This window comes from Oncorhynchus keta, unplaced genomic scaffold (assembly GCF_023373465.1).
Source record: "Oncorhynchus keta strain PuntledgeMale-10-30-2019 unplaced genomic scaffold, Oket_V2 Un_contig_975_pilon_pilon, whole genome shotgun sequence".
In the NCBI taxonomy this organism is placed as follows: Eukaryota; Metazoa; Chordata; class Actinopteri; order Salmoniformes; family Salmonidae; genus Oncorhynchus; species Oncorhynchus keta.
This window is the reverse complement of record NW_026290667.1, coordinates 35,001-41,480: the sequence shown is the minus strand read 5'-3', so window position 1 is coordinate 41,480 and position 6,480 is coordinate 35,001. Positions and strand designations below refer to the sequence as shown.

General features: G+C 40.7%; 2 long non-coding RNA genes across 3 annotated transcripts in view; both read right to left on the bottom strand.

Annotated features, from left to right (window-relative positions):
• Nucleotides 1-1,296: 1,296 nt before the first annotated feature.
• LOC127927202 (uncharacterized) lies at nucleotides 1,297-2,477 on the bottom strand. The gene is made up of 3 exons (XR_008126608.1): nucleotides 2,346-2,477; nucleotides 1,945-2,108; nucleotides 1,297-1,430 (listed from the first exon to the last, which is right to left on the bottom strand). It is a non-coding gene; the product is annotated as an uncharacterized LOC127927202 (long non-coding RNA).
• Nucleotides 2,478-3,261: 784 nt separating this feature from the next.
• LOC127927203 (uncharacterized) overlaps nucleotides 3,262-6,480 on the bottom strand; it is a 5,642-nt gene continuing 2,423 nt past the window's right edge. The window contains exons 3-6 of one of the 2 annotated variants that reach the window (XR_008126609.1): nucleotides 5,849-6,123; nucleotides 5,574-5,793; nucleotides 4,620-4,784; nucleotides 3,262-3,939 (exon numbers count right to left, since the gene is read on the bottom strand). This is a non-coding gene — a long non-coding RNA (uncharacterized LOC127927203). Of the gene's footprint in view, nucleotides 3,940-4,619; nucleotides 4,785-5,573; nucleotides 6,124-6,480 lie in introns of both variants that reach the window. The other variant, XR_008126610.1, reaches the window with a different exon arrangement.

The window sequence follows — 6,480 nt, the reverse complement described above, 5'->3', positions numbered from 1 at the left end:
CACAACAAAACCTATTCCACCTCAGGAGACTGAAATGTTTTGGCATGGGTCCTCCGATCCTCAAAAGATTCCACAGCTGCATCACTGCCTGGTATGGTAACTCCCCGGCCTCCAACCGCAAGGCACCACAGATGGTAGTGCCTACGGCCCAGTACACCACTGGGGCCAGGCTTCCTGCCATCCAGGACCTATACCAGGCGGTGTCAGAGGAAGGCCCTAAAAATAGTCAAAGACTCCAGTCACCCTAGTCATAGATTATTCTCTCTGCTACCACACAGCAAGCGGTACCAGAGCGCCAAGTCTTGGTCCAAGAGGCTTCTAACCAGCTTCTACCCCCAAGACTCCTGAACATCTAATCAAATGGTCACGCAGACTATTTGCATTGCCACCCCCCTTTACACCACTGCTATTGTTATCAACTATTCATAGTCACTTTCATAACTCTACCTACATGTATATATTACCTCAACTAACCGGTGCCCCCGCACATTGACTCTGTACCAGTACACCCCTGTATATAGTCTCGCTATTGTTTTTACTGCTGCTCTTTAATTACTTGTTACTTATTTCTTATTCATTTTTTTAAAACTTCATTGTTGGTTAGGGGCTCGTAAGTAAGCATTTCACTGTAAGGTGAAATGTTGTATTCGGCAGCATGTGACTAGTCAAATTTGATTTTGATTTGATTTGAATCATTGTTTCAGTTGGGGTTCACTGACTGCAGAGTAGTACAGCAGTGCCACCTTGAGGTCATTGGGTAAACTACAGGTTTAATACAGAAATCCTCATCTTCTGAGTGGTTACTTTTTTAATATATTTTTTTACCTTTATTTAACTAGGCAAGTCAGTTAAGAACAAATTCTTATTTTCAATGACGGCCTAGGAACAGTTCAGGGGCAGAACGACAGATTTTTACCTTGTCAGCTCGGGGATGTGAATTTGGTCTGGTTGCCCAAATACAGTAAAGCTTATGGAGGTTTAGGGAAGCTTATTTAGGTTAGAGCCATCAAGTCAACAAATCCAATGTTTCTAGCCAGGCCCAAACAGAATCAGCCATGAACTACCACGTAGGAAGCACTGCTCACAGTGTTGTTAAGCTGCTTTGGCCTAGGCTTTAGCTCAGTGGGCTAACAGGGTTTCGAGTTGCACATAATAGCCCAGGTATTGAACCTGTGATATGTACAGCTCAGACTGCCCAAATATTGAACCTGAATTACATGTGCAACTCAAAACCCTGTTAGCCCAGTGAGCTGAAGCCTAGGCCAAACAATGCTAGTGCTATCCATCCTTACCTCCAGCTCGAATATATAGGAGGGCAGCTCCTTGATGACGTTGTCTGAGAAATCCACCTCCTGCAGCTGAGTTCTCCAGAAGATGGAGATGGTATTGGGAAGATTCTCGATGGCATTGGATGAGGCTCGACAGTGCTTCTACAGAGGGGGAAACACCAATCAATGACTCACATCATCCAGAAGATGTTTCAAAACCATCACTCAAGTTCTGAATACAAGAGGGCAAAGGAGGTGGTGAAGCGTCGCTGAGAGGAGTCTGTATGATTTAAATGACATGACCACTTTCCATTTCAATACCTAGTACCTTCTTACCTCTACGCCAACAATGGTCACAAATCTATAAGGACTGGATAGGTGTAAGCAACTAGTATGATGGTTCTACCCAGCTCTCCATTGGAGCTTCCAACATATTCCTTTCACCAATCCAGTCCTTTCAGAACTGAGCATTTAAAAAGGGGACAGGAGATACAGGAAGGTGCTAGGGAACCAAAAGGAACCAGGCCCTAGTTTATTCCTACCAGGGGAACCATAGAGATACAATGAATATATATATATATCTTTGAGAAGAACACTAAACAGGGTAGGATCTAAAAGAAGGTGCTAGGGTTCCAAATGGAACAAGGCCGTCGTGTCTAGTGTAGTGTCTGCCTACCAGAGGGCAGGCCCAGGGGTCAGGGAAGCTGGTTAGTCTGTTCCGGCAGACTTTGAGGGAAGTGAGGGATTTGAAAGAGTGAAGAACAGCAGAGGGAAGACTGGTCAGACAGTTGTCAGACACATCCAGCTCCTCCAGCTTACGCAGACCGATCCAGTTAGTACCTGAGGAGGAGCAGAAAAGGACAATCAATTCATTCATCAATCTTCATTTGTAGAAACCAAAACATTTTGTACAAGGTAGCAGCAATACAATGTGCTTCACATTAACAAATAAAGACAAAATAGATAGCAGAGAAACAATTTGAGATCAGAATAAAATCCTAAGAACCCTTCTAAGAACATACTGATATACATTTGTGACAAAGAGCAAAGGCCACTCTGACATGCGGTGGATCATACCATTAGGAATGTCAAACAGGGAGGTGAGCTTGTTCTTAGCAGCAGAGAGCCTCTGGACTCTGGTGAGATGGAGCAGTCCGGACGGCAAGCTGGTCAACTCATTCTGAGACAGATTCACCTGGCGAAGTCTACAGTAGGACAGGAGCAGAGAACGAACACACACACACACACACACACACACACACACACACACACACACACACACACACACACACACACACACACACAGGATGAAGTGAGATGCTGAGGTTAACAATACAACAGAGATCAGCAGAACAGCAGACTACAGATATTAGATACACAGAGTGGACAAAACATGAAGAACTCTTTCCATGGCAGACTGACCAGGTGAAACCAGGTGAAAGATATGGTCCCTTATTGATCCATTTCAAGTAAGTGTAGATGAAGGGGATGAGACAGGTTAAAGAAGGATCTTTAAGCCTTGAGACAGTTGAGAGATGGAGTGTGTTTGTGTGCCATTCAGAGGGTGACTGGGCAAGACATAACATGTGTTATGTGTTAAGTGCCTTTGAACAGGATATGTAGTAGATGTCAGGCACACTGGTTTGTGTCAAAAACTGCAATGCTTCTGGGTATTTCATGCTCAACAGTTTCCCATGTGTATCAGGAATGGTCCACCACCCAAAGGACATCCAGCTTGACAACTGTGGGAATCATGAGTCAACATGGACCAGCATCCCTGTGGAACGACACCTTGTAGAGTCCATGTTCCACAACGAAAAGGGAGGGTACAACTCCATATTAGGAAGGTGTTCCTAATGTTTGGTATAGTCAGTGTAAATGTGTGTGTACACTGTACACACTGCAGTGAACCTGTTTAACTAGAATAGTAAACTAACAAAACAACCAACTGGGGACATTTTGTTAGTCAAATGCTATTTCTAGGGTGTTTAAGGTTAAATTTAGGGTTAGCAGCTAGGTTAAGGGTTAAGGTTAGGTTTAGGTTTCGCAGCTCGGTTAAAGGTTAAGGTTAAGTTTAGGGTTAGGGTTAGCAGCTAGGTTAAGGGTTAAGGTTAGCTTTAGGGTTAGCAGCTAGGTTAAGGGTTAAGGTTAGGTTTTCAGGTTAGGGAAAATAGTATTTTGAATGGGACTGAAGTGTGTGTTCCCACAAGGAGGTTGTGTGTGTGTGCGCTAGGGCTGGCTGATATATGAAACCTCTCGCTTCCCCTCTTTACACACACAGACCAAGCCCCTCTCCCTGCCACTCACAACAAAAAATACTAAAAATCACTTATTCTCTGACAAGCAGTTTCAACTCGCTATTTGCGTTTGAGGTTTGGTCCAACAGAATGGGTCGTATGGACACTGAAACACATTGAGACATTATTTTACTGTAATGGAGGAGATGTTAACCTGGAGACTGAAACACATTGAGACATTATTTTACTGTAATGGAGGAGACGTTAACCTGGAGACTGAAACACATTGAGACATTATTTTACTGTAATGGAGGAGATGTTAACCTGGAGACTGAAACACATTGAGACATTATTTTACTGAAATGGAGGAGATGTTAACCTGGAGACTGAAACACATTGAGACATTATTTTACTGTAATGGAGGAGATGTTAACCTGGAGACTGAAACACATTGAGACATTATTTTACTGTAATGAGATGTTAACCTGGAGACTGAAACACATTGAGACATTATTTTACTGTAATGGAGGAGATGTTAACCTGGAGACTGAAACACATTGAGACATTATTTTACTGTAATGGAGGAGATGTTAACCTGGAGACTGAAACACATTGAGACATTATTTTACTGTAATGGAGGAGATGTTAACCTGGAGACTGAAACACATTGAGACATTATTTTACTGTAATGGAGGAGATGTTAACCTGGAGACTGAAACTTGAAATTATTTTACTGTACATTGAGACATTATTTTACTGTAATGGAGGAGATGTTAACCTGGAGACTGAAACACATTGAGACATTATTTTACTGTAATGGAGGAGATGTTAACCTGGAGACTGAAACACATTGAGACATTATTTTACTGTAATGGAGGAGATGTTAACCTGGAGACTGAAACACATTGAGACATTATTTTACTGTAATGGAGGAGATTAACCTGTTAACCTGGAGACTGAAACACATTGAGACATTATTTTACTGTAATGGAGGAGATGTTAACCTGGAGACTGAAACACATTGAGACATTATTTTACTGTAATGGAGGAGACGTTAACCTGGAGACAAACACACATTGAGACATTATTTTACTGTAATGGAGGAGATGTTAACCTGGAGACTGAAACACATTGAGACATTATTTTACTGAAATGGAGGAGATGTTAACCTGGAGACTGAAACACATTGAGACATTATTTTACTGTAATGGAGGAGATGTTAACCTGGAGACTGAAACACATTGAGACATTATTTTACTGTAATGGAGGAGACGTTAACCTGGAGACTGAAACACATTGAGACATTATTTTACTGTAATGGAGGAGATGTTAACCTGGAGACTGAAACACATTGAGACATTATTTTACTGTAATGGAGGAGATGTTAACCTGGACTGACTTGAGACATTATTTTACTGAAACACATTGAGACATTATTTTACTGTAATGGAGGAGATGTTAACCTGGAGACTGAAACACATTGAGACATTATTTTACTGTAATGGAGGAGATGTTAACCTGGAGACTGAAACACATTGAGACATTATTTTACTGTAATGGAGGAGATGTTAACCTGGAGACTGAAACACATTGAGACATTATTTTACTGTAATGGAGGAGATGTTAACCTGGAGACTGAAACACATTGAGACATTATTTTACTGTAATGGAGGAGATGTTAACCTGGAGACTGAAACACATTGAGACATTATTTTACTGTAATGGAGGAGATGTTAACCTGGAGACTGAAACACATTGAGACATTATTTTACTGTAATGGAGGAGATGTTAACCTGGAGACTGAAACACATTGAGACATTATTTTACTGTAATGGAGGAGATGTTAACCTGGAGACTGAAACACATTGAGACATTATTTTACTGTAATGGAGGAGATGTTAACCTGGAGACTGAAACACATTGAGACATTATTTTACTGTAATGGAGGAGATGTTAACCTGGAGACTGAAACACATTGAGACATTATTTTACTGTAATGGAGGAGATGTTAACCTGGAGACTGAAACACATTGAGACATTATTTTACTGTAATGGAGGAGATGTTAACCTGGAGACTGAAACACATTGAGACATTATTTTACTGTAATGGAGGAGACGTTAACCTGGAGACTGAAACACATTGAGACATTATTTTACTGTAATGGAGGAGATGTTAACCTGGAGACTGAAACACATTGAGACATTATTTTACTGAAATGGAGGAGATGTTAACCTGGAGACTGAAACACATTGAGACATTATTTTACTGTAATGGAGGAGATGTTAACCTGGAGACTGAAACACATTGAGACATTATTTTACTGTAATGGAGGAGATGTTAACCTGGAGACTGAAACACATTGAGACATTATTTTACTGAAATGGAGGAGATGTTAACCTGGAGACTGAAACACATTGAGACATTATTTTACTGTAATGGAGGAGATGTTAACCTGGAGACTGAAACACATTGAGACATTATTTTACTGTAATGGAGGAGATGTTAACCTGGAGACTGAAACACATTGAGACATTATTTTACTGTAATGGAGGAGATGTTAACCTGGAGACTGAAACACATTGAGACATTATTTTACTGAAATGGAGGAGATGTTAACCTGGAGACTGAAACACATTGAGACATTATTTTACTGTAATGGAGGAGATGTTAACCTGGAGACTGAAACACATTGAGACATTATTTTACTGTAATGGAGGAGATGTTAACCTGGAGACTGAAACACATTGAGACATTATTTTACTGTAATGGAGGAGATGTTAACCTGGAGACTGAAACACATTGAGACATTATTTTACTGTAATGGAGGAGATGTTAACCTGGAGACTGAAACACATTGAGACATTATTTTACTGTAATGGAGGAGATGTTAACCTGGAGACTGAAACACATTGAGACATTATTTTACTGTAATGGAGGAGATGTTAACCTGGAGACTGAAACACATTGAGACATT